The sequence below is a fragment of the Amphiura filiformis genome, chromosome 5 (assembly GCF_039555335.1).
Source record: "Amphiura filiformis chromosome 5, Afil_fr2py, whole genome shotgun sequence".
In the NCBI taxonomy this organism is placed as follows: Eukaryota; Metazoa; Echinodermata; class Ophiuroidea; order Amphilepidida; family Amphiuridae; genus Amphiura; species Amphiura filiformis.
Window position 1 is genome coordinate 5075938 of NC_092632.1, and position 26496 is coordinate 5102433.

Sequence of the window (26496 nt, forward strand, 5' to 3'; positions counted from 1 at the left end):
TCAGCCAAAATTGAAGTTGGCTTTCGATTAAATTGCGGTTTTTTGATTTATATAGATAGTTTTTATGTTAGTGAATATATTTAATGCGTTTTAGATGCAAGTCGCGCTAAGTTTATTCTCTCAGAGGCCTTCAAAGTTAAAGAAACTGTCAACAATTGTGAGAAAACTAATATTTCTCAGATTTGAAGCAAAATTGTCTTAAGGTGACAAATCGGCACAAGTCTTTAAACCTCTCAAATCTTAATTATTTTATAGGGGGGGGGGTGATTGTTGTAAAATCATTAATATATAGACCTTTGCTATTATGAAACCTAATTTCTTTTCATTTTAAAGCGGTTTTTAGCAGATAAACGGTCTAAAACTATATGTTGAGAATTGGTATTTAATACAAATCTAGGGAAATAAGCACAAATGGTCAAAATGTTGAAAATGTGCACATTTTTGGCATGCACCATGTATCTTTGATAGGACATTTCTCTTGATGTGGATGTCGCAGAGCACTCAAACCTTGAGTGTTTTACTCAAAACATTTTATATTTCAAGAAAATATTAAAAAATCGATTTTATGAACATCATTTATTCCTTGAAGGGGCACACCACTAAATCAATGCGCCATTTGTGTAACCCTAATGAGTTCCGGTAAAAACAGAAACTTTTTGAGGTATTTTGGGCTGGTCTGTAGACTTATTAATCAGAAAGAGTGGCGAATTATAGCTTAAATAAAAGTGTAAAGCCTATACATAAATTTGAGTCGCCAAAAAAAAGTCGCATTTTTATAATTATTGAGAAAATAGGTCCGCGAATTAAAAAATGGCAGAATCGGGTTTGCAGTCTTGAGAGCATGTCAAAAACAGTGAGGGCGCTGTTCGCGGCCTCCTAGCGGGAAAACGAGATGGAAGAACCCCCGTACATTGAAACATATGTTAAACTTTCATCGATTTGCAATCGACTGGTGATCATAAAATATTTTAAAACGAGCCCAAAAGGCCTCAAAATGAGCAAAGAAAACCGGTGTTTTTACACGTGTTTCAATGGGAAGATTATTTAGTGGTGTGCGCCCATAAAACATCAAAACGCGAATTAAATACGACGAGCTGTGACACAAAATGTGACATAATTTAAGGGCGCACATCACTAAATAACCGTCCCGTTGAAATACGTGTAAAAACGCCGCATTTCTTTGCTCATTTTGAGGCGTTTTCGCGATCGGCTCGTTTGAGGTTATTTTATGATAACCAGACTGGGGTTGTAAAGGGGTGGAAAGTCGAGAATTTTGGAAAGTTTCGCGGAAAGTTTCCGGGAATTTTGAAGGGCCCGGGAATATTGTGAATTTTGGGAATTTTCAATTATTGGCTTTTATTATGTTTTTAACTTTAAAAAAAAATTTAATCATTCAGAAAGCAAATTGAAAGCAAATTTTATCTTTTCACAACATATATATGATGTTTACATATATATGATGTTTACAATCAGATAAGTGCTACCAATGAAGAATAGGCCTTGTTTATTATGTTCTTTTACTACATATTTTCAGTATTAAAAAATGACAAAGATTTTTTCATGTGGGATTTTCCAAGTCCAGCATCTTGCATATTTTCATCCTAAAATGTTGCATATTTTGTGAATTCCCAATTACCATTTTAATAGCTAATTGCTATTTCTTAACCAAAATGTATGCAGTTGGGATTTTTCAGTAGCTTTGAGTCACTATGACAAACGTCCCTCTTTATTTTGCCTTTAGAATATGGGAGTCATTTTGATTGACGATGTAACTTGCCATGTGATGTCATATAATTGACTTCCTCAATCGAGCTTCAAATTGCTATGAAAATGGAAATTTTCTTATCATTTTCAGAAATCATTTATTAAATACTTTAACAGCACAAGTGATGCTATACTTCTTGAATAATCAGGGTTGGCGATTTTTTTTTTAATAAACGGGATTTATTTGATTTAAATCAGATTTTTTATTTAGATCTATTTTTTTTTAAATCAACTGCTAAACCTCATGATAAAGCCCAAAGAGTTCAGTGGAATGATAGACATATGTACAATCCTATCAGGTATTTACAAAAAATCAAAACGTGTTTTAACATAATTATGAAAATTTCAAACACAAAATTTGGTAAAATCATGGGGAAAAACCTGTTGAATTCTGCACCTTCAAGTTGAATTTTTTGCAATAAATATGCTGATATTATAGAAGTATTTAATTGCATCCAAAAGTTCAAGAAGCATTAGGAATGAAGTAAAACAGTCAATTTAAGAATGAAATTAACTTACATTTATCAAAAATTGTAAAATATGAAATACTTGATTTAAATCAGTGATTTAAAAAAACATCATTTAAGATTTAAATCGCGCCAACCCTGTTGAATATGAATGCTGTAAAATTTATGTTTTGGCATCGAAACATAATTGGTGATTATGAAAAATAATTGGTGGTTATTTGTATTTTAATTTTCAAAAGTCCAACCAAACGCAAAAAAGTGCGTATGTAGGCCTACATCATGGTGCATTTAACACATGCAAGATCTTTGCAGTGCACATCTTATGAGCTACCGTACATGTAGCACTGAATGAGAGTTTAAATTTTAATATTCAAGATCACTTAGCTGGTAGTTGGTAACAAATGTTGATAGTACTAACGTATTCTATTACTAAAATAATAGAAGTCTTTATGTAATAAGATTTAAGATAATGATTATCAGAGTTTGTGGTTATTGTTTCAAAACTCATGGTACTAGCTAGTGTAAGATCTGGTATGTTGTTTTCTTTGATAAAAATGGTTATTGATCATTCTTGAAGTTCTTTATTATGATTGAATGCTCTTATAAATTACTCCAATACCCTAATCTACCCAGTGATTCCCCTGTTTAAACTTTGATTTTTAGATTTGAATGAAAATTCCTGAAAATTTCCAAAATACCCGAAAATTCCCATTAATTCCCGTTCATTCCCAAAATTTCCGGTGGAAACTTTCCACTCTGAAAATTCCCGGGAATTTCTAAAGCACCTTTTTCAGCGTCGCTGTCACCCAAGGACCCCATATTTTTTTATGAACACATGTTCTATCACCCAAAGACCCCCTATTTTTTCATTTGATCTGTCACCCAAAGACCCTTACTTGTTCAATTTTAGCAGCAACTTTCATTTATCACTTATTTTGAAAAAACAAAGAAATTTGAAGCCATTTAGAACTAGAAATTCTGGAAAAAAAATGTGTTTAAAACATGGAATGGTTGAAGAAAGTAATGTGTTTTCTGAAATTTGGTTAATTAATTAAATGACAAAGAAAATGTAAGTTTTTGTATGTTTGTATACAACAATTGTAGCACTAGGCAGTGCATCAATGACATGATCATATTTTACAAAAAATGGTGTAGGAATGAGAAACTATCATGTTTTGGTTGAAATCACATTAAACATATCACAAAATTAGGTATGTGATTGAAAATCCTAAACACTTCTTGGCTAAACACATTGTCCTAAACATACCATGTGTTGATTGTGTTCAGTTTGAACAGTCAACACCATGATTGTTTAGAAACTAAACACTATAATGTCCTAAACATTATATTGTTTAGTTTCTAAACATGGTGTTGATTGGTGTAAAAACTAATAAGTGTTACAGGTAATTAAACATGTCACATTGTTTAGTTTCTAAAAGCTTCTAAATGCTGTGACATGTTTAGTTTCTACAGCAGTCAACACCATGTTTAGAAACTAAACACTATAGTGTTTAGTTGAGCTGGACACTATAGTGTTTAGTTTCTAAACACGGTGTTGACTTTTATAGAAACTAAACACTGTGACATGTTTAGAAAATAAATACTGTGACACGTTTCATAAGTGTTACAAAAAGGAATCTAAACACTTGAATTTTGCAGTGTGTACAGTGGGAAACGAGTGAGGAAGAATCTTGAGCTTGCTATGAAACAAATGAACTATGCAGTCACCAGGCATTGATAATGTACCGGTACCGGTAGGGGAGTGCGGGGAGTGTTCGCCCTAGGGTAGGTTCGCCCACCGTGCGATTCTCAGCACTACGGCCATCGGGGGATTTGGCGATGGCAAAATTAGGTGACATAGGTCATTATAAACTTCTCACTTAGCTACGCGACATATAGGGACGTGTTCATCGAACTGCAGCCAAAACAAAATAAATTATACCAAAACGTATTTTTTCTTGCATTAATAATGTTGTATTATCATTGATACATAAATACAGATGGTTTTAATGGAAATCTGTATTGGGAACATATGGAATTTTGTCAAAGATTTAATGCAGTTATAAACTCCTTATTCGATTTGTAGTTTGCATACCCTGAAGAAAATACAAAAATGTGCACAAGGGGCACGTTCGCCCTTTTGAGGATGGGGCATGTTCGCCCTATATATCTTCCCCGGGCGGACTTACCTAAACTGGAGGGCGAACCTGCCCCATCAGCGTATTATGCAAAATATTGATAATCATACCATTAAACAAGGTAAAACTACTGAAAAGCATGTAAGTTATGTGGTATATCGTATTACTCATACCACCGTTTATGTCCTAATCTATACCCCCCGAAGTTGTAAACATGATACGTTTAAGCTCACTTTACCCTGATCCGACCCCTGCAACAGATTTAGTGACTCCCCAGAAGAGAATGAACGCCCTGTATACGAACTCTTGCTAAATGTTTACATTGAATAGGCCTATGTTATTGTTATGCAATGTTTAAACCTTTTTTGTGATTAGGGTGAACTTACCCCACAATATGGGCGAACCTGCCCCAATATGGGGCAAGTTCGCCACTTTGTAAAACGTTTTTGTTAGCTCTATCCTGTTGCTAATTGTAAGGCATATAGTTCTGGGATTGTGGTCGTATATAACTAAGACATATAGGGCTTTCACATGGGTTAATCAGGTCATCCCTAACCTTAAAATTGACATCGCTAGGCTGGTCAGAAAAATAGGGCGAACACTCCCGCTCTCCCCTACTGGTTATGAGTTGTGAAAGGCAACTGGGAAAGAAGGGATATACCTAATGTGGCGTCTATGTTGTACAGTGGCTCCGGAACCATGGGGCCTGGGGCCCGACCCCTTCAATAATTTTGGTGAGGGGGCCCAAGTACCCTAGCCCCCCCCCCCAATAATCTGAGGTAAAATTTATAATTTTAGGGTAAAATTCAAAAATTTAGGATACAATTCATAATTTTAAGGTAATACCCGGTAGGGCCTATAGTAAAATTCAAAATATAAGGTAGAATTCATGTAAAAATTTATCCATTTCAGAGGCTTCCATGAAATACCCTTCCTGCACCCACCCCTTCGGCGTTTCGCGTTCCTCAGTAGGCCCAAAAATTTGCCCCCCCATATTAAAAATCTTCTGGAGCCTCTCTTGTATCATCAGGAAAAAGAATAAATGGCCGAGAGACTGGTGTAATGCAGTATTTATTCCACTGCAGAAGAAGGAAATTTGAAAGAGTGTGCCAATCACCGGACCATCAGCCTGATTTGTCATGCAAGTAAAGTGCTTCTAAAATCTGAAGATCATCATCAAGAGAATAAAGAACAAAATGGTGCAAGCAATATCTGATGAGCAGGCAGGATTTTATGAAGTATGGGGAACTAGGGACATTGTCAATATCAGGAATGTGATTGAGAAATGCAGAGATCAAAGATAGCTTTTATACATCTTCCTATTACTGAGGATAGCTTCATACGTACTTCATGCTATCTACTATAGCTGGTTTGAAATAATATTTATTAATGACTTGCTATCTACTGAAAATAGCTTCTGTGCGTCTTGTTATCTACTGATGATTGCTTCATGGATATGTCTTGCTCTATCCTGAAGACAGCTTCATGTGTGTCGTACATGCTATATATCATCGCAGATTGGTTTGGCAGCCCTGAGGATCTTCGAAAAATTGTATACGGGGATGTGCCACTTTTGGATTTTTGGATGCTGACTTTCTCTTTATTTACTCTTTGCTGTTGTTGCTAACCATCAGTATACCAATATGTATAACAAAAAGCATCCAAAATTTACCCTAATCGGACGTTTTAAGACGGCAGGGCTCCACTGAAAACCCACCAATCCATAAACCAATGGCGCTCACAGTGAAAACTACCCCTTAAACGAGGCACATCCCCGTATGCCTTCAACCAATGAGACCCCCCCCCGATCTGGAGCAGATATACGGTAGCCTATTTCTAGTTATACCTATTGAGGATAGATTAATGCTTCTCTTACTACCAACACTGAAGATAAGTCAGTGGACCATATTGGGGAGGTAAGGAGGGGGGGGCGATCATGATGGGGGGTGCACTGGGTATGAGGTGGGCACAGGCCGTTTTTTGGAAATTTTCCTATGGAATTTTCTAAATTTTTCAATCTATGACGCTACGACACTGAGATAAGTTAAAATGTATGTCATTCTATTTGTTCAAAATGACTTTGTATATACTTCTTGCTATAGCCCCTACTATTTTAGTTTTTGAATTATCGTCTGGCTATCTGCCTTTTAGATACCCGGTATGTGTTGCTATATCTACTCGAAATAGCTTCTGTATGCATTGCTATCTCCTGATAATATCTTCTTGGGTATGTCTTGCTATCTGCTGAAGATAGTTCTTGTCGTACCACCTGATAGCTGTAAGTGTACGTTAGATAGACAGCTTTAAATGTACTGCTATCTACTGAAGATAACTCTTTATTATATTTCTTTCTGTCTGCTGAAGATATAATTTTACATGTATGCCATTCTGTCTTTTGATGACAACTTTATATGTACTTCTTGCTTTTTAATAGATGGCTTTATGTAAATCCTTAGGAACATTATTAGATACCAACGAAGATTTAAAAGGAGAAAATGTTTAGCAATAGCATCATAATCAACTCAAACAATTCCTGCAAAGCAAAAGAGCAAACATTACAACAAAAATGAAAATTTCTAATGCTTATGTAGGTATATATACAACAGTGAATTATGGACACTGACAACAAAACTAGAACACAAAATAGATGTTTTTCAAAGAACCGTTGCAAAATGACAAATGCTGATCTATATAAAAACACAAATACTGAACCATGGAGCAAAACCATCAAAAGAAGACGAGTAAACTCCCGGAGTAAACTGGGTATATGTCAACTTTAAAACTTAACGCCCTGTCGGTCGACCCAAACCAAAAATTGTTTTTGCCAAGCGGTTAAAACCGCGGTTTTTCCATCTGTGGCAAAAACCTGCGAACCATGTGTTGCTATCTATGAGAGTTACAGAAGATACGCGACTCAGCAGATAATATTATTAGTCCAAATGTATTTTATAGAAGAAATAAATAATAGACTGACTTAGCCTTATAGGGATGCTGTACATTTAGCCTACGGGTAATACATGTATAACTTTCAATCTTGCATTTTCTGACCCCTACAAAAAGACAACGACGTCGACGAAAAAAAGGACACGTTTTGTGTTGGATTAGACTACGGTATCGGTATGCCATAGTCGATTTTTGATCAATAAAAATATATTATTTAATCATTATGAACTCGAAATTATACTGATATTATTTTATTACACATACTAGTAAATGGTTATGAAAAGGTTTAGGCCTATATAATTATATTAGGGACAGTAACAGTAAAGTATACATAGGCTTATTGAATGCAGCATATTATAATGGCACTTCAATACTGAACACTTCTGATTTTAGAATCTACCAGTTTAATAATCGCGAAAGCCCGAGTTAAAAACACTTGGGAAGCCAACAAACAGAGGGAGTATAGTGACTAAAAAGATCAGATGTGAAAATCCATCAATTGTGCACAAATTAATTAAATCAGAAATGCATATAAATGGGCAAGTGGACTACGGAGAAGTCTAGTGTTGGATATGATAGCTCATATCAACACCTTTATTTATTTCCAAAGTACATTTTGCGGAAGTAGGGACCGACAGTTATAATATTCTTTAAAGTGCTTTTGAAAAAAATGATTTGCCCCAAATGTCAAGTTCGAATAATTTAGGCCTATAGTTACTTTTTATTGCTGGTACGGTGGTGTCTTGTAACCCATACAAGTGCTAGAAGTTTCATTAAAATTCATCGGGAAAAGTGGTTTTCCGGAGTTAATAAGTCCCTAGGAATGAAAACATGGCCACTAAGGGTTAACATTTTGTCTTGCTACTTTTTGAAGAAATCTTTAAATTGATGTATTGCTATTTACTGAAGATATACAATTTATGTATAATAGTCATTATGTCTACTGATGACGATAGCTTTACGTGTACGTACTTCTTGCTATTTAGTGTAGTTAGTTTTAGATTAATGTCTTGCTATCTACTGACGATAGCCTTTTAGGCATGTGTTGCTTTATACTGAAAATAGTTTCTGTATGGTTTGACATCTATTGATGATTGCTTTCTACTGAAGACATACTGTTTGGTATTGTTTGTCTGCTATGTGCACAGTGATTTTCATCACTCCGTGTACTTTTGAACTGTTTTCCTGACACTTCTATAGGCTCTAGAATTGGCCATTTTTGGCCATAGAACTTTGCCTGTTTTTGAGCCTACATTGGTTGTTTGGTTCATTGTGTCTGTTTATGTGCAGTGATTTTCATCACTTGTTCTTTGCTGTTTTTGCCCCCCCCCCCCATCTGCATATGGTATTTTACATGCTCCTTCATGTCAAGTTGGTGTACCTTGCTCTTTTTCTTTCCAGTGATATAGCCTTAACGATTTAAATAGACCTATATAGGGACGTTCTAATTAATTAATTCAGGGACTCATCACAAAGTTAAGAAAAGTAAAAGTGAAAAGTAGTGTTAACTGTTAACCCTTTTGATACTAAAAATCATTCTTGGATAAAGAAGCTTTTTTCTGTTCTACTTAAAACCCTTTGAGGGTTCTTTCTTAATGGTTCCTTAAATGTTCTTCAAGCTTAACGTTCTATAAAGAACCATTTTCTTGGCTAGAGAATGTTTTGGTTCTACAAAGAACCCCATGCATTGGTTTTCATTCCTAGGCATCTAACACTTTTCCAATGATTTAAAAAAAATAATAAAACTCTACCATTTATGGGTTTACAAGACACATCATACCAGCAAAAATAAATAAATAAATAAAAATAAAAGTAAATTATTCGACCTTGACATTGGGGTAAATAATTGTTTTCAAAAGCCAACTGTCGGTCCCTACCCCAAATGTAGGCCTACTTTAGACAACAGACCGTTTTTGCTATGTGCACAGCGATTTCTGTTTGATTTTGTTTGTCTGCTATATGCACAGTGATTTTCATCACTCCGGTGTCATACGGTACTTTTGTACTGTTTTCCTGACACTTCATGGGCTCTGAAATTGGCCATTTTTGGCCATAGAACTTTGCCTGTTTTTGTGCCTGCATTGGTTGTTTGGTTCATCGTGTCTATTTATGTGCAGTGATTTTCATCACTTGTTCTAGTTTACATTTGTACTCCAATTGATGCTGGTTGTTTTTGCAGCTTTTCATGGTTTTAGCACTTCTATCTGTCATCTCTCTGTGGGTCTTGGAACTGGTACATTTTGGCTATCGAACTTTACCTACTTTTAATGCCTGTACATTTGCTGTTCCCCCTCCCCCCAATCTGCATACTGTCTTGTCTGTATTCTGTGATAAGGTTCTATAAAGATGGGCCTAGGGACGTTCTAATTAATTCATTAGGGTGAGGCGCCGCAGTGTTAGCTTTGGATATTTAATGATTTTTGGTGAAAATAAAGATAATAATTAAATATCCAAAGCTAACGCTAAATAGCCTACGGGCGGCGCCTCCGCCTAATGAATTCAGGGACTCTTCAAAAGTTAAGAAAAGTGAAAAGTAGGCCTATAGTGTTAACCCTTTTGGTACTAAAAAAAAAATTTCTTGGATATAAAACCTTTTACTTTGAACGCTTCGAGGGTTCTTCAAAGGTTCTTCAAGCTTAAGGTTCTGTAAGGGGACACACCACTAAATAATCGTCCCATTGAAATACACGTGAAAATACAAGAAAGTAAATTCCTTTTTCCGAGTCTACCCTTACTTAGTTCCGAAAATGAGAAAATGTCTTATGGATTTTTTCAGTATAAAGACTGAAATTTAATAAAAAAAAATTTTTGTGACCAAGCGTGTCAAACCTTTGAGCTACGGGCACCTGAACAGCGCCCTCACGAATTTCAGCTGACAATAATCGCCTCCTTACCAGATCCGGCCTTGATATTATTCCGACAGCCTGTCACTAATTCACAATCGATTTGAAACATTTTTGAACAGATTTTTAATGTTGAGGTCCAAGGGTGAAAATAAGAGAGCTTGAACCAGGAGCCACTTTGGCAAAAAAAGTGGCCCCTGGTTCACCAAGATTTGGATTTCCAATTACCAAGGGGCCAATAAAAATAAAGATGTGCTGGCAGGGGTGTCTATTCTTCCAGAAAATTGAAATTATTCCCTCACCCTACCGTGCTGTGTCACATCCCCAGATTCTTCCCCAACTGAAACCCCAAAAAATGGAAAAAAAAAGGGAACATTTTATAGTTTAGGTTGGTTGCTAGCTCGGGGGGGACACTCCATATATTGACATACGTCATGAGCCCATGAAAAGACCTCATTATTTTTGGCAAATCCTACACCCAATGACCCTGTTTTTTCAGTAGCCTACACTGAATGACCCCCTTTCTTGAACAATTAGTCCTCAAAATTGAAATTTTGGCGCGCTTCACACACATTTTGAGCAAAATAAATAAGTTTTGTCTATGTTGTACCCCGGTGTTGTACAGTAAAATTGGGTAAAATCTATTTTTGATTGTCAATGATGTGAAATTTAAGGCATTCCTATACAAAATTCACTCCATTTTTGACATTGCCAACACCGAATGACCCCCTTTTTTCTGAAAATTTCCACACCGATAGACCCCTAGTCTCATACGCTGGTGGGCACAGGTATGTCACTTTCATATTCGAGTGCCTTCCCCGGGTGCTATCTACATGTAGGGGCCTATGTACTTTTCCTTATTTTCTTGTTCCCTCCCTTCCCTGACTGAACATAGGTGTGTTGTGAATTGTTCTATTCTGTCTTCCCTAAAACCATCAAATTCTTTCATAGATGGTACAGTCTGGACACTGAACCATTGCATCTAATAGGACTAATGGTTCAAAGGGAAGACAGGCTGGTAAACACCTCTAGGCTCTTTATTATTTTCAGAGCTAGCTGTGATTTATTATTTACAGGAGTGTGAGAGTTCAGCTTTTTTGTTTTGATTTTCAGCTTTTTTTGTACCAGTACACTTGCTCTGTATAAAAGTATAGGATCTTCCCAAATTGCAGCTTTTTGCTAGGTGTTTTGAGCTTTTTGCTATCTGGTTTTTGCGTTTCAGCTCTTTTATATATATGTGGTGACTGGCATGCCCCTGGTTTATAAAGCCTTAGAATTAAAATTCTTCTGTTGCAGAGTTCTGAGAATGCCACTTAACTATTGCATCTAGGGAAGAATAATCAAGGATTTGGATCTGAAGCTGAGGTTTAAAAGGGAAGATAAACTTGGACAATTTGATGGTTCTTCACTTCTTCCCTTAGAATCCCAAATGCTTCCCTAGATAGGCAGATGTCCAAACTAAAAAGAAAATGGACTTTGTATGAATGCAAGCAGCGCTCCCTTAATTTTAGTGTGCAAACTGTGCATTATTACCTAGGCCCCTATAGTATGACCACTAGTCACTATTGCCCAGGCAGGGAAGAATTACTGACCCAACTTTTCCCTGTTTTATTTTTGGGATGGGAATGGGTAAAAGCCAAGGGACCACTACATGTATGCTGTTATGTACCCATTATAATTCTTCCCTAAATGACACTTGATGAATTCACCCACCCTGTAGAGCAGTCACTGCCAGCCAGTGACCATCTATTTCATTCCAAAAATACCATAAAACATAATAATACATATTCCAGTTATACATTTTCCCCAAATTAGTTAATTTTATTTTTAATCTTCCTTGAATCCTGTTGACTTTCTTCTGTTTTTCCCTCTCTTTTTTTTTCTTTTTTTTTCAAAATGCAAAATTCTTCCCCAAAGGGGTACAATTTTTCCCTCCCCTTTGGGGCAATTAACGGAAGAATAAACGCCCCTGTGTGCTGGATGAGTTAAATAAGCAATATTTGATTGTAATTTGATATTTTAGGTTCACTATCCAGGGGCCAGTTTTGGGCCAGGTTTGGGACCCATCGTACTCTTGTACAGTACATGGTTACAAATGCAGGAAAGTGTGAATAGAATACTCTCACTTCCCATATGCATGTTAACTCCACTCATGAATCCCACTGTGAGTCCTCTGATCATAAATTCATAATTAAAACAAATAGGTTTATATGTGGTTGGTGGGGAGTAAATGGAAAGCTAGTATCAAGTGCCCTTAAATTTATTTTAGCCTGGTCCAGGGCCCTGAAAAAGATAAATCCAGCTGGCTACACAAAATGAACATGATGAATGCTGCACATCTACAATGTAACAGCCTGTGCACACTGCCAGTCTGCCACCCATGACAATTGACATGTATGCTACATGTCTCATTGTATGCTACATGTCTCATTCACACAATGACTGATCAATATAGAAAAGACCCAGCAAACTGGGAAAACATTTCAAGATTTGTTCTTTTATGGTTAAGTATCATTATTTTAGCTTTTATTAATCATTTTGATATTCCCCATCCAAATACACTCCACTACTTGTATGCTGCACACATGTTGAATTAATGATGTGCTGGAGAGGGTTTTTCTGCCAGCCACATGACATGAGCTCACAGTGTACTTCTTGTGCCAGGCTTGGGCTAGTGCTTCTGAGTCATATGAGTGGAGAGGTCCTTACCATACAGAAATTTGGAATTTTATAAGAGATTTAAAGGATTTTTAAAATATTAATAAAACATGAATATAATTATCCAGATGTGCATGATTAATGATAATAATTATATGATTAAGCTAATGGATAATCTGTTAGATGTGTATTGTGTATGTGCATGAATGTACTTGGAAAATTGACAATTAATTTAATTCCAATTGATATTTTAAGATAAATATTTTTTCCACATAATTTTGTCCATGAATTGATTGGACTGGAATTGGACTGGGGTAGACTTGAGCCCGAGTTTTTGACCAAGCTGGGCTGAGCCTTTTAATGTTCAATTCCGAGTCCGAGTCCAGCAAAAAGTGGACTTGAGTCCGAGTCCAGACTCAAAGCTACATCACTGCTAAATATACTAAAGTATGTTGAAATTAGTATTGCACAGTCTGGGTGTCCATACATAGACATAGTTTTTTCACTTGCATCCCAAAATATGCCACCTTTAGCCTAGATTCACTATGACCACCAATATTTAATCTCTTTTTGTACTTGTTTAATTAATTTGTTTATACTCGTACCCATAACTGGACCCATACAAGTCCCAATTTCCATATCCGTACTCTCTAAATGTAAAAGAGTGAAAAACTCACTCCCCAAAAGAATGATTCACTCAAAAAATAGTGAAATCTGTTTTTTAACTTTAAAACCACTCAAAATAGAGTGAAAACCACTCTAAAAGAGTGAATTTTAACTCGTTCAAGGAGTTAAATGAAGGACAACACATTTTTCGAGTTGTCATTCATTTAACTCCTTGAAAGAGTTAAAATTCACTCTTTTAGAGTGGTTTTCACCCGGGGGGCACTCAACTTTGGAAGTGACGGTATGTGCCTGTCAATAGGCCCCCTCTTTTGAAGTCGACTATACCCGATGACCCCCTTTTTTTAAAAGCCATACCCGATGACCCCCTTTTTTTAGTTGCGGCTACCCAATGACCCCCTTTTTTTGCTTGCGGCTACCCAATGACCCCCTTTTTTCTAGAATAGCATCATCAAAATGCAACAAAAAATGCCGAAACTGTCAAATTTTGCTCCATTTTTTCAAAATTATGCGAAATTTTCAAAATTTTGCTCCATTTTTTCAAAATTTTCTACCCGATGACCCTTTTTTTAAAATCTTATACTCGATGACCCCTTTTTTCAAAATATTGTACCCAATGACCCCCCTTTTTTATTTTGTTTGTACCCAATGACCTCCTTTTTTAAAAATAACGCTTTGTACCTGATAGGCCCCTACTTGGCGACTCGGTAGGCACATACCAGTCACTTCCAAAGTTGAGTGCCCCGGGGTTTTCACTCTATTTTGAGTGGTTTTAAAGTTAAAAACACATTTCACTCTTTTTTTTGAGTGGTCTTATAGGTGAATCACTCTTTTGGGGAGTGAGTTTTTCACTCTTTTACATTTAGAGAGTACCGTACCCATGGCCCGTACCGGTACCCGTACTCGAGTCCCAATTTCGGTACCCGTACCCGTACTTGTACCCGTGGCTTCGGACCCGGACCCGCCTACTCATGCCCTATTGAATTTGGACCCGTACCTGTACTCATGGGACCCGTACCCATGACCTGGGACTCGTACCCGTACCAATGGCTTGGGACCGGTACGGTACCCGTACCCGTACTCAAGGTCCGGGACCCGTACCCGTACACATGGCGGGTCCCAATACTACAAGTCTGTAATAAAATGAGTACCCTCGAGAGGCTGATACAGTTCGCTATTTTTAACCAGAACTATACAGGTTTAAGTGGTGTGCCCCATAAAGAACTTGACGAACGTAACCCGGCAGCCAGAAGAAGAAGAACAGGGTTGCCAACAAACTTCAGCCCGAATAGCGGGTCAAATAATCGAAAGTCGCCCAATATTTCTCTTAACCATATTACCATTGGTTTGGGGCAGGAAACAATCATAAGTCACGGGAGCTAATGTTGAAAAATCGCAATTTGTTTTTCTTAAAACCATTGGTTTCTATATGGGACAGTAAATTCATTGTCAAAAGTCGAGGGAATGGGAACTTAAATCTTCACTTGAAAAGTCGCCGAATTGGGCTAATAATCACGGAATCAGTAACTCTGATCCGCGAATTAAATTATGTCACATTTTATGTCACAGCTCGTCGTATTTAATTCGCGTTTTACTGTTTTACACTTAATCGCTTTTACTCTAAGCGAATCGCTGGCATGTTCTTTGCGCAAAAACAAAGCATCATTTTCAACAATAGGCATGCGCACGATTTGCTTCTCTTCAAAAGCGATCGAGTATGAACTCAGCTTAAATTGCAGCCCGTCGTATTTAATTCGCGTTTTGTGATTGATATTTATTTTTTTTTATCGTTGAAACGAAAAAAGCAATATTATATTAACAAAACGACGAATTAAATGTTTAATTCGCGAATTAAATGTTTAATTCGCGAATTAAATATTAAATTCGCGAATTAAATATTAAATTCACGAATTAAATAATTTAATTCGCGAATAAAACATTTAATTCGCGAATAAAACATTTAATTCGCGAATAAAATAGTTTAATTCGCGAATAAAACATTTAATTCGCGAATTAAATATTAAATTCGCGAATTAAATTATTTAATTCGCGAATTAAATATTAAATTCACGAATTAAATGTTTAATTCGCGAATAAAATAGTTTAATTCGCGAATAAAACATTTAATTCGCGAATAAAACATTTAATTCGCGAATAAAACATTTAATTCGCGAATTAAATGATTTAATGCGCGAATTAAATATTAAATTCACGAATTAAATGTTTAATTCGCGAATTAAATGTTAAATTCGCGAATAAAATAATTTAATTCGCGAATAAAACATTTAATTCGCGAATAAAACATTAAATTCGCGAATAAAATAGTTTAATTCGCGAATAAAACATTTAATTCGCGAATAAAACATTTAATTCGCGAATAAAACATTAAATTCGCGAATAAAATAGTTTAATTCGCGAATAAAACATTTAATTCGCGAATAAAACATTAAATTCGCGAATAAAATAGTTTAATTCGCGAATAAAACATTTAATTCGCGAATAAAACATTTAATTCGCGAATAAAACATTTAATTCGCGAATAAAACATTTAATTCGCGAATAAAACATTTAATTCGCGAATAAAATAATTTAATTCGCGAATAAAACATTAAATTCGCGAATAAAATAATTTAATTCGCGAATAAAACATTTAATTCGCGAATAAAACATTTAATTCGCGAATAAAACATTTAATTCGCGAATAAAACATTTAATTCGCGAATAAAATAATTTAATTCGCGAATAAAACATTTAATTCGCGAATAAAACATTAAATTTGAGAATAAAATAGTTTAATTCGCGAATAAAACATTTAATTCGCGAATTAAACATTTAATTCGCGAATAAAATAATTTAATTCGCGAATAAAACATTTAATTCGCGAATAAAATAGTTTAATTCGCGAATAAAACATTTAATTCGCGAATAAAACATTTAATTCGCGAATAAAATAGTTTAATTCGCGAATAAAACATTTAATTCGCGAATAAAACATTTAATTCGCGAATAAAACATTTAATTCGCGAATAAAACATTTAATTCGCGAATAAAACATTTAATTCGCGAATAAAATAGTTTAATTCGCGAATAAAATAGTTTAATTCGCGAATAAAACATTTAATTCGCGAATAAAACATTAAATTCGTGAATAAAATAGTTTAATTCGCGAATAAAACATTTAATTCGCGAATAAAACATTTAATTCGCGAATAAAACATTTAATTCGCGAATAAAATAGTTTAATTCGCGAATAAAACATTTAATTCGCGAATAAAACATTTAATTCGCGAATAAAACATTTAATTCGCGAATAAAACATTAAATTCGCGAATAAAATAGTTTAATTCGCGAATAAAACATTTAATTCGCGAATAAAACATTTAATTCGCGAATAAAACATTAAATTCGCGAATAAAATAGTTTAATTCGCGAATAAAATATTAAATTCGCGAATAAAATAGTTTAATTCGCGAATAAAACATTAAATTCGCGAATAAAATAGTTTAATTCGCGAATAAAACATTTAATTCGCGAATAAAACATTTAATTCGCGAATAAAACATTAAATTCGCGAATAAAATAGTTTAATTCGCGATTAAAATATTAAATTCGCGAATAAAATAGTTTAATTCGCGAATAAAACATTTAATTCGTTTAATTCGCGAATAAAACATTTAATTCGCGAATAAAACATTAAATTCGCGAATAAAATAGTTTAATTCGCGAATAAAACATTAAATTCGCCAATAAAACATTTAATTCGCGAATAAAACATTAAATTCGCGAATAAAATAGTTTAATTCGCGAATAAAACATTTAGTTCGCGAATAAAACATTTAATTCGCGAATAAAACATTAAATTCGCGAATAAAATAGTTTAATTCGCGAATAAAACATTTAATTCGCGAATAAAATACTTTAATTCGCGAATAAAACATTTAATTCGCGAATAAAACATTTAATTCGCGAATAAAACATTAAATTCGCGAATAAAATAGTTTAATTCGCGAATAAAACATTTAATTCGCGAATAAAACATTTAATTCGCGAATAAAACATTAAATTCGCGAATAAAATAGTTTAATTCGCGAATAAAATATTAAATTCGCGAATAAAATAGTTTAATTCGCGAATAAAACATTTAATTCGCGAATAAAACATTTAATTCGCGAATAAAACATTTAATTCGCGAATAAAACATTAAATTCGCGAATAAAATAGTTAATTCGCGAATAAAACATTTAATTCGCGAATAAAACATTTAATTCGCGAATAAAACATTAAATTCGCGAATAAAATAGTTTAATTCGCGAATAAAACATTTAATTCGCGAATAAAACATTTAATTCGCGAATAAAACATTAAATTCGCGAATAAAATAGTTTAATTCGCGAATAAAACATTTAATTCGCGAATAAAACATTTAATTCGCGAATAAAACATTAAATTCGCGAATAAAATAGTTTAATTCGCGAATAAAACATTTAATTCGCGAATAAAACATTTAATTCGCGAATAAAACATTAAATTCGCGAATAAAATAGTTTAATTCGCGAATAAAACATTTAATTCGCGAATAAAACATTTAATTCGCGAATAAAACATTAAATTCGCGAATAAAATAGTTTAATTCGCGAATAAAACATTTAATTCGCGAATAAAACATTTAATTCGCGAATAAAACATTAAATTCGCGAATAAAATAGTTTAATTCGCGAATAAAATATTAAATTCGCGAATAAAATAGTTTAATTCGCGAATAAAACATTTAATTGGCGAATAAAACATTTAATTCGGGAATAAAACATTAAATTCGCGAATAAAATAGTTTAATTCGCGAATAAAACATTTAATTCGCGAATAAAACATTAAATTCGCCAATAAAACATTTAATTCGCGAATAAAACATTAAATTCGCGAATAAAATAGTTTAATTCGCGAATAAAACATTTAATTCGCGAATAAAACATTTAATTCGCGAATAAAACATTAAATTCGCGAATAAAATAGTTTAATTCGCGAATAAAACATTTAATTCTGGAATAAAACATTTAATTCGCGAATAAAACATTAAATTCGCGAATAAAATAGTTTAATTCGCGAATAAAACATTTAATTCGCGAATAAAACATTTAATTCGCGAATAAAACATTAAATTCGCGAATAAAATAGTTTAATTCGCGAATAAAACATTTAATTCGCGAATAAAACATTTAATTCGCGAATAAAACATTAAATTCGCGAATAAAATAGTTTAATTCGCGAATAAAACATTTAATTCGCGAATAAAACATTTAATTCGCGAACAAAATAGTTTAATTCGCGAATAAAACATTAAATTCGTTACTTTGTTAATATTATTATTTTATTTTTTGATGAATCTAAAAAAATTAAATATGTCACATATCAGCCACCGTAGTAACATACCATCTCATTTCCAGACATACAGCCAAAGAAACCATCAGTATTTGACGCGCATGGAGATTCCGAATAGGGAGCTACGGGAGAGAAGGAAGTGTGATAGGTTAACACTCGAGGCGGGACTCAAGGGAATTTGGAGTATGATATCTGGCACAAAATACGCTGAAAGGTTTTGAGAGTGCCCGTATCTTTCAATTTTTGTCAGCTGAAAAAAAAAAAAAAAATGGACGCTAAGATAAAACTATAAGTACGTTATACCCCGAAACCTGCTCAAACCATGGTGCTCAAACGTAGTGACCTGGGGCGGTACGTTTTACACGCACCTGATGGTGATTAGTGTCTTTTAAAAGAGCAATATTGTATTGAATCATAGACAGTAGAGAGATACATGATCTAGTAAACCAGCGGAATTTTTCATAGGTTTTGCGTTGCTAATAGAACAACCGTGAATTTAGTGTCACCCCTTGGTTACACTCTTGCCATTTTCCTAGGAAAAAAGAAATAGCAATTTGTGGCTTTAACAACAAACGGGCAACAAACATTTGTTTGTTTCTCAAAAGAGTAAGCATTAGGAAACAGAAATTATTAAAATGTCTATAGTAATCACACATGACAATAATACAGCCAGTTATTAATGATGTAAAGTAGGGGCAATACAGTCAACTTTGTTTCGGAGACTACATTGGTTTTAACACCCATAGAGTGGTATTTGTGAGAAGTTGACTTGCAATTTCATTATAGACGAATCCAATTTCACGCATTCCTGCTCCTCAATGGCAGCCATTAGCCGCGGTGGGTACCCAACTATCCCACCTAAAAATGTGAGATGATGCGGCCTTGAAGGGTATTATAAACTGCATTCTATCACTCGTGTTACACGTAGACAAAAGAATGATGACAGTTTACAACACAAAAGAATCTAACATCGGATTTTAAGCGGGTTTAATCCACCCAATTGGGCACTCACAACACCTGTTTGGTGCATGCGGGTAACCAAATATGGCCGACCAAATCCTGACCATGACTTGGCTCGTTGGATTCGTCTATAGGGTACGGTGGCTCAGTGGTTACGGCCTTGGACTCATAATCTGAGAGCTTACTTGATAGCTCTTGATGTGCATGGGTTCGAGTACCCGTCCCACCACCGTGTTGCGCCCTTGGGCAAGGCGCTTTGCCTCGCTTGCCTCACCCATAGACAGTAGAGAGACTGCCTCACCCCACCCAGGTGCAATGGGAAGCTGTTAGGGGTTGTCATAGTCATGATTTTTATCAAATCAAGACGTTTGATTCTCAGGCAGGGAAATTGATTTTTTTATATCAGGGCCTAACAACAGCACAGTAAAATAAAATAAAATTTGAATAACACCAGAAACTAGATCAGTTTACAGTGGACTTCGGTTGTATATATAAATGCGCACGTGACCAGATGGCCAGTATGGATGGCGGAAAGCTTCAAAATACGCCTAAGAATACGCCTAAGAATACGCCTAACCTTAGACGTCTAAGATGCAATCTTAGACGTCTAAGATGCATTCTTAGGCGTCTAAGATGCAATCTTAGGCGTCTAAGAAATTCGCGGTAGACTTAAATCAACGAATCACAGGACTAGAAATCCCAAACAACCAATCATCTTAGGCGTATTCAATTATTGACCAATGAAATCTTAGACGCCTAAGATTTTACACGCCTAAGAATTCTTACACGTCTAAGATTGACCATTTGACCGTGACTAGTGATGGACGGTATCGCAAATTCGATCAAAACGTACAACGGACGCTGTGCGTTAGAGAATATTTCGAACAATGGCTGGGTGGTGTGTTTTTAATAAACTCATTTTCACTCCTATTTGTGTGGCTATAGTGTAAATGATGATGATAATGATGATGATGATGATGGTGTTGTTGTTGTTGTTGTTGTTGTTGTTGTTGTTGTTGTTGTTGTTGTTGTTGATGATGATGATGATGATGATGATGATGATGATGATGATGATGATGATGATGATGATGATGGATAATACAAATGATGTCAGATGATTATTAGAGTCGTGGTGGTGATGATGATGGCAGTGATGAGGGATTAAATTTAGTATGAAATTTTCACCTCCCCCCCGCACCCACCCAGTCAATGTTGTTTTGATACTGAGATAGGAACGGACTAGTATTGGCTCCAACATTGATGGGGGAAGGGGGTTGCAAGCAATATGAAACATTAATGTTTGCCACTCATGTTACTTGTAATGTTTAAACAAAGAGCACGTGTCTATGGTGTCAACCTGCTCACTTTTCATGTATGTTTTTTCTTAACACGTATGCTATGACTGAGCCAAAATACACAGTTAAGAGACCTCGATACCCCCATTCAACAAGAAAGTTAACCTGACGGTGTACATGGTGTAGGGTATGATGGTCAAGTTATTACTGCACACACATTATAAGGTCAACCAACCACAGTGTCAACCAACTATGTCTTTATAATTCGAACAGCGTGTGACATATAGTTTCGCCAACTTCGGGCCCCCAGGCCAAGGCCAAATCGTCTTTTATAATTGAAGAGATCAGATATGCATAATTTCAGTCTGCAAAGTGCAAGAACACAAGAGGTCAAATTTTCTATGTTAAAAATAGAATCATGGAGGTATATAAATATATGCTAGGCATGTTTGTTCCTCTTTGTTGTTTGTGTATTAATTTTCATCATCATCATCATCATCATCATCATCATCGTCATCGTCATCGTCATCGTCGTCGTCGTCGCCGCCGTCATCATGCTCATCAACATTAATACCTGACTACTACTAGCCACACCAAAACAGCACACCAAACCAACGAAAATAAAATCAAACCAATTAATCAATTTTGCTGCAAGTCCTCAGAGAAAATCACATTGGTGATACCGTCCATCACTAAAATATCAATCTTAGACGTGTAAGAATTCTTAGGCGTGTAAAATCTTAGGCGTCTAAGATTTCATTGGTCAATAATTGAATACGCCTAAGATGATTGGTTGTTTGGGATTTCTGGTCCTGTGATTCGTTGATTTAAGTCTACCGCGAAATTCTTAGACGCCTAAGATTGCATCTTAGACGTCTAAGGTTAGGCGTATTCTTAGGCGTATTCTTAGGCGTATTTTGAAGGTTTCCGCCATCCATAGGCCAGTGCCATGTTCGTGTTACCTCACTGTCAATCACTGAAATTGCGACCACAGTTCCAGGTGGTGGCCGCATTGCATTCTCTAAATTCAGTAAATTTTCATCGTCAACCGTGTAATTGAATGGGATTATTTTGAAATTTTAAAACGCTTGAAATATCACAAACAAATAGGCCTATGTTGATAAATAATATAAATACAAGCTAAAACCGTTGGGGTTCGATAATGGTTTCACAAGTTGCCGGCTCGATCATGTCATCCGCCACCTGCACAGTTCTGACCTTAAAGCCAATCATGTCCCCTTTCATACTTTCATGCCGTTGCGACAAGAGGCATGACTTATCAGCCATTCACAAGTCTTGATTGTGTCTGTTTGTCTACAATGCGCGTGTGTCACGCCGCTCGGCAGCAAGCAGCATGATAGTATGAAACCAGCACTACGTCATAGATATGGCCAATTGGCACGCCCATTTAGCACGGAAATTATGAAATATAAGTTTGTAAATCAGCTATATCTAGCTTTTCCGTAGTTAATTTTTTTTCCGTGATGGAAAACGTTAATAAAGAGTTTATCTTTCGGGTCAAGTTTTTTTACCCTTTGCAAAGCCACTATTTTGCAAAAGCAATTTTCCTTGCGACCTGTCATTTTCCCCTATACTTTTGCACGGGGAGTTTATGTACATCCGGGTACCTTATATCGTTTAATACGGTATGGCGACTTGTAGATGTCACGTGCGCATTTATATATGCGCATTTATATATACAACCGAAGTCCACTGGTTTATAACAATATTACAGTTTAACAATATGATGTTAAAAATTGTTTTACTAGAAAAAGTATGGAAGGCCAATAGGGAAAATTTTATCCAAAAAGAGGCATACAAATAATGGATGGTCATTACGGTCATACATAAAGACAAATAAGCAAAGCGGCGGGAGGAGCATAAAGTAACATTTATTTTGATTTGGACGGTCGATTATCATGTCCATTGCAGGTTACATTACGCCAAATAAGCTCCAATATCCAGATGATATCAATAAACATTTGGTCCCCATTAACTCTCATCTAATTTTTGTATTATCGTGATTATGGTTGTCCTGTAATAGTAGGCTTACAATAACGCGTATTAGGCCTACCAGTTGCAAAATGACTTGTATTTATAACTGGCACTGACTGTCTGTGTCTCGCTGGTATTGTGAAAACCCCACTCTAAAAAGCTGTCACTCTCACAGCTCAAAGGGGTGTAAAGAATTCGCTCTTTTTGAGTGGTTTCACTCTTTTACATTTATAGAGGATAGGTCTCAGATTTGTACACACAAAATATAGGGCATTTGGGTAAAACCACCACAAAGGGAAGTATGGGACATACAATTGGAAAATTGTGATGATTTTATGTAAATTAATAATTAATCATTGTTTCAAGGAAATTGATACTAGTTGATAAGGTACACTGATTTAACATACCAGAACACCATATAGGGTTTTTGCGCCATATCACAATAACATCAATTTGTCCCATACTTCCTTTTGTCATGGGAGGGCAGTTTATAATGGTGTGCATATTTTGATTTTCTTAGTTGCCTTGAATAATAAAAGTACGTTGAAATATATTATACGCGGTAGCTGTAACCAGCAAGTTTTAAAAATAAACGACTAATGAAATTTTATTAAATCATTTATTGTCATAAATCAAGAATAGCATAATTTCAAACATCCATCTTTCGGTTTTTTTCGTTTCATTGACGTAACCTGATGACTTTCCAAGCTTGGCTGCATTCAAAAAAGAAAGGAAATCCACCAAAAAACGTTGACAACATAAAGAAAGCAGCAAGTTTTAAAAGCCCCCACCTCGACTCACTTTTTAAATCTTGGTCCCATTTTGAACATCAACAGCAAATATGTGTTTTTATCTTATTTTATTTTCAACAAAATACAATGTTTTCAACAAGATAATGATATCATGATAATAATAATGTTTTGACAATAGCATCACTGCCATTTTGTTTAATGCATTTAATTCAATCATTAATATCATAAAATAAAACATGAACCGGTAAATAGGCTTATCATGCAAGAACAAGAGCAAATAATAACCTTTCTGGTCGATCCACAAAGCTTATAGCCTAAATTATTATTGCATATGCACATGAAAGATACATAACACTTCTGGAAATGACAAAGATAAATCATGGATTTAAATCTTTGGTTAAATCAGCACCTTTTTCAAATGGGATCGACCATGTTTCAAAAAGTGAACCGAGGTGGTTTTAATAAAAAATTGTCAGCGTTTTTTGGTGGATCTTGTTTATACTGACATTGACTGACTACGATTAGCGCAGCCTGACCAATTCCCCTAACAATTAGGCCTATCACCATGATCACCATTTTCAAATATAACTTAGTAAAATGTGATATTCGATACGTGCCTTGTCGTTTCCCGAGCTCCGCCATCACCAGCCTCTCCAATAATGTGCCGTGAGTTAGGTTGACGACAACCACCAAAACTACGCAAAATGCAAGCACTTTGTTCATGATGAAGTTAGGAGTGGACTATGTATCTGTGATAAGAATTTTAAATGGCATTACTGAATATTGTTGAAGCAGGATTATAGCTCCAAAATGAATAAAAATAAACAAACAAAAACAAGAAAGCAAGTAGACCTATTAGTCTTTCCTATGTATTTACTTGGTTTAGATGTCTGCCTCCCCTAATCCAAAACCCCGCTCTTGGCACATTTCATTTCAAACGTCATCAAAAAATAATTTTAAATAATTTTAAAACAGGATTGTACATGACTAATATAGATTAAACTTGCTTCAATTTAAGACCTAAATGAATCTTCTAAGTGAAGGAATACTCAAGAGACATTGTTTTGAAATCCATGTTGCACACCGGGGTTTCACATCGGAGGAAAGACTTTGACGCCTGTTTAGATTTTGTACAGATGTTGGTAGATCACGGCCTTCAATCAGAGAGAACTATACGAATGTACGAGGTAAAATGTAATGTGCGCGCAAGTTTGGGGCAGACATAAACACAGAGAAATATTAGATATCATGTAAACCCTATTATTTCATACTATTATATATAAGGCCATCTTAATTTAATAGTTCGTCTCAAAACCCTTCCCAAGTTAAAAACCTATTGTGGAATGCAGTTTTTTAGATTGGTTTTTTACTTTTATTTTTTTTTAATCTGTGGGACGAGCTTTTTGACAAGAATAGACCACCTTTTAATCTCTCAAGGAGGTTTCGCTGATGTGGTCAAGATGAAGAATTTTATTAAGATTTTCACGTCTGACGATATTGACAGACGTGAAATGTTTGTGTGGTGGATTTGAAAAAAAGATAAAACGGCCGAAATAAACTGAAATTTAATAAATCCAGCTGAAATAACCCGCAAAGAACGGGCGGTTTTACTAATACGCTCGGGGGCTTTGAGACGAACTACTGTAAGATGGCCTAATACGAGCGTAATGAGCAGGAAATGCTGCATATTGAAACGTTTGTAAGCTTTTGTGTAAGTCTTCAGCGTTTTCTTGAAAAGCAATATTGTGTGCGCCAAAATTCTCTTGCCCCTTTTGACCTGCAAAACATGATTGATAAATACTTTTATTTCGAGATGCACATTTAGTTTGTATTTTCATTTGACGGTAACTTATAACATGAAAAAAAACCGTAATGCAATAAATTATGGCTACATGTTTTATAAATGGTAAAAGTAAAACAAAATTGTTTTAGGCTTTTGCGATATAGAATAAAATTCTACAAACCAGAAAACTGTTCAATATATTAAACTTGTTAATTGCAATGCAGAATTTTGTTGTGAACATGTATCGTTTTGACTTGTTACAAAATTGGCCTGCGGCAGAAGTCCTTTATATCAATGATTAATAATAGTGAATTTAATTTTATTGTTAAAATCTATGTAAATAGCGTTTGATGGTTTCATCATCATACCAAAGGAATTTGGTTTCATTTGCCTTAATTGATAAAAACACAATCATAATAAACGACCCAATTAATTTCAATAACTTGTCTGGAATTTCCCTATGGAATTCCAGCACATGCAATTTTTATATTAAAATATAAACAAAATATAAAAAATGAACATAACTCACCTTTAATAAGCTGAAAAGATGTAATTGATAAATTGTGCTTCTGAGTAAAACTTGAAAATTAACGTATGAAACGCTGATATTTTATACCGCTCAAACCACGCCTACTAAAACATCTCACACGTCTGAATTGATTGGTCTTTCAAACAAATGCTCAACATTTATTTCGCTTGTTATTTCGGAACCGGTATCAGTTAAATAAGCAGCAGTGGTTTATGTTAATAAAAATGCATAGGTTTATTTTAATAAGTAACTTTAAGGGATCTAAAATGAGCGTTTATTGCGTTTCGACATTATTTTTTGTGGGACATGAGAGCACCTCAGACCTATCGAATTGCATTCTGAATACGAAGCATGTCTTTCTGATATCAA

General features: G+C 35.0%; 1 long non-coding RNA gene across 1 annotated transcript; it reads right to left on the bottom strand.

Moving 5' to 3' along the window:
- Positions 1-18855: 18855 nt before the first annotated feature.
- LOC140151785 (uncharacterized) lies at positions 18856-26190 on the bottom strand. The gene is made up of 3 exons (XR_011858953.1): positions 26128-26190; positions 24433-24564; positions 18856-18935 (listed from the first exon to the last, which is right to left on the bottom strand). It is a non-coding gene; the product is annotated as an uncharacterized lncRNA (long non-coding RNA).
- Between the last annotated feature and the right edge of the window lie 306 nt (positions 26191-26496).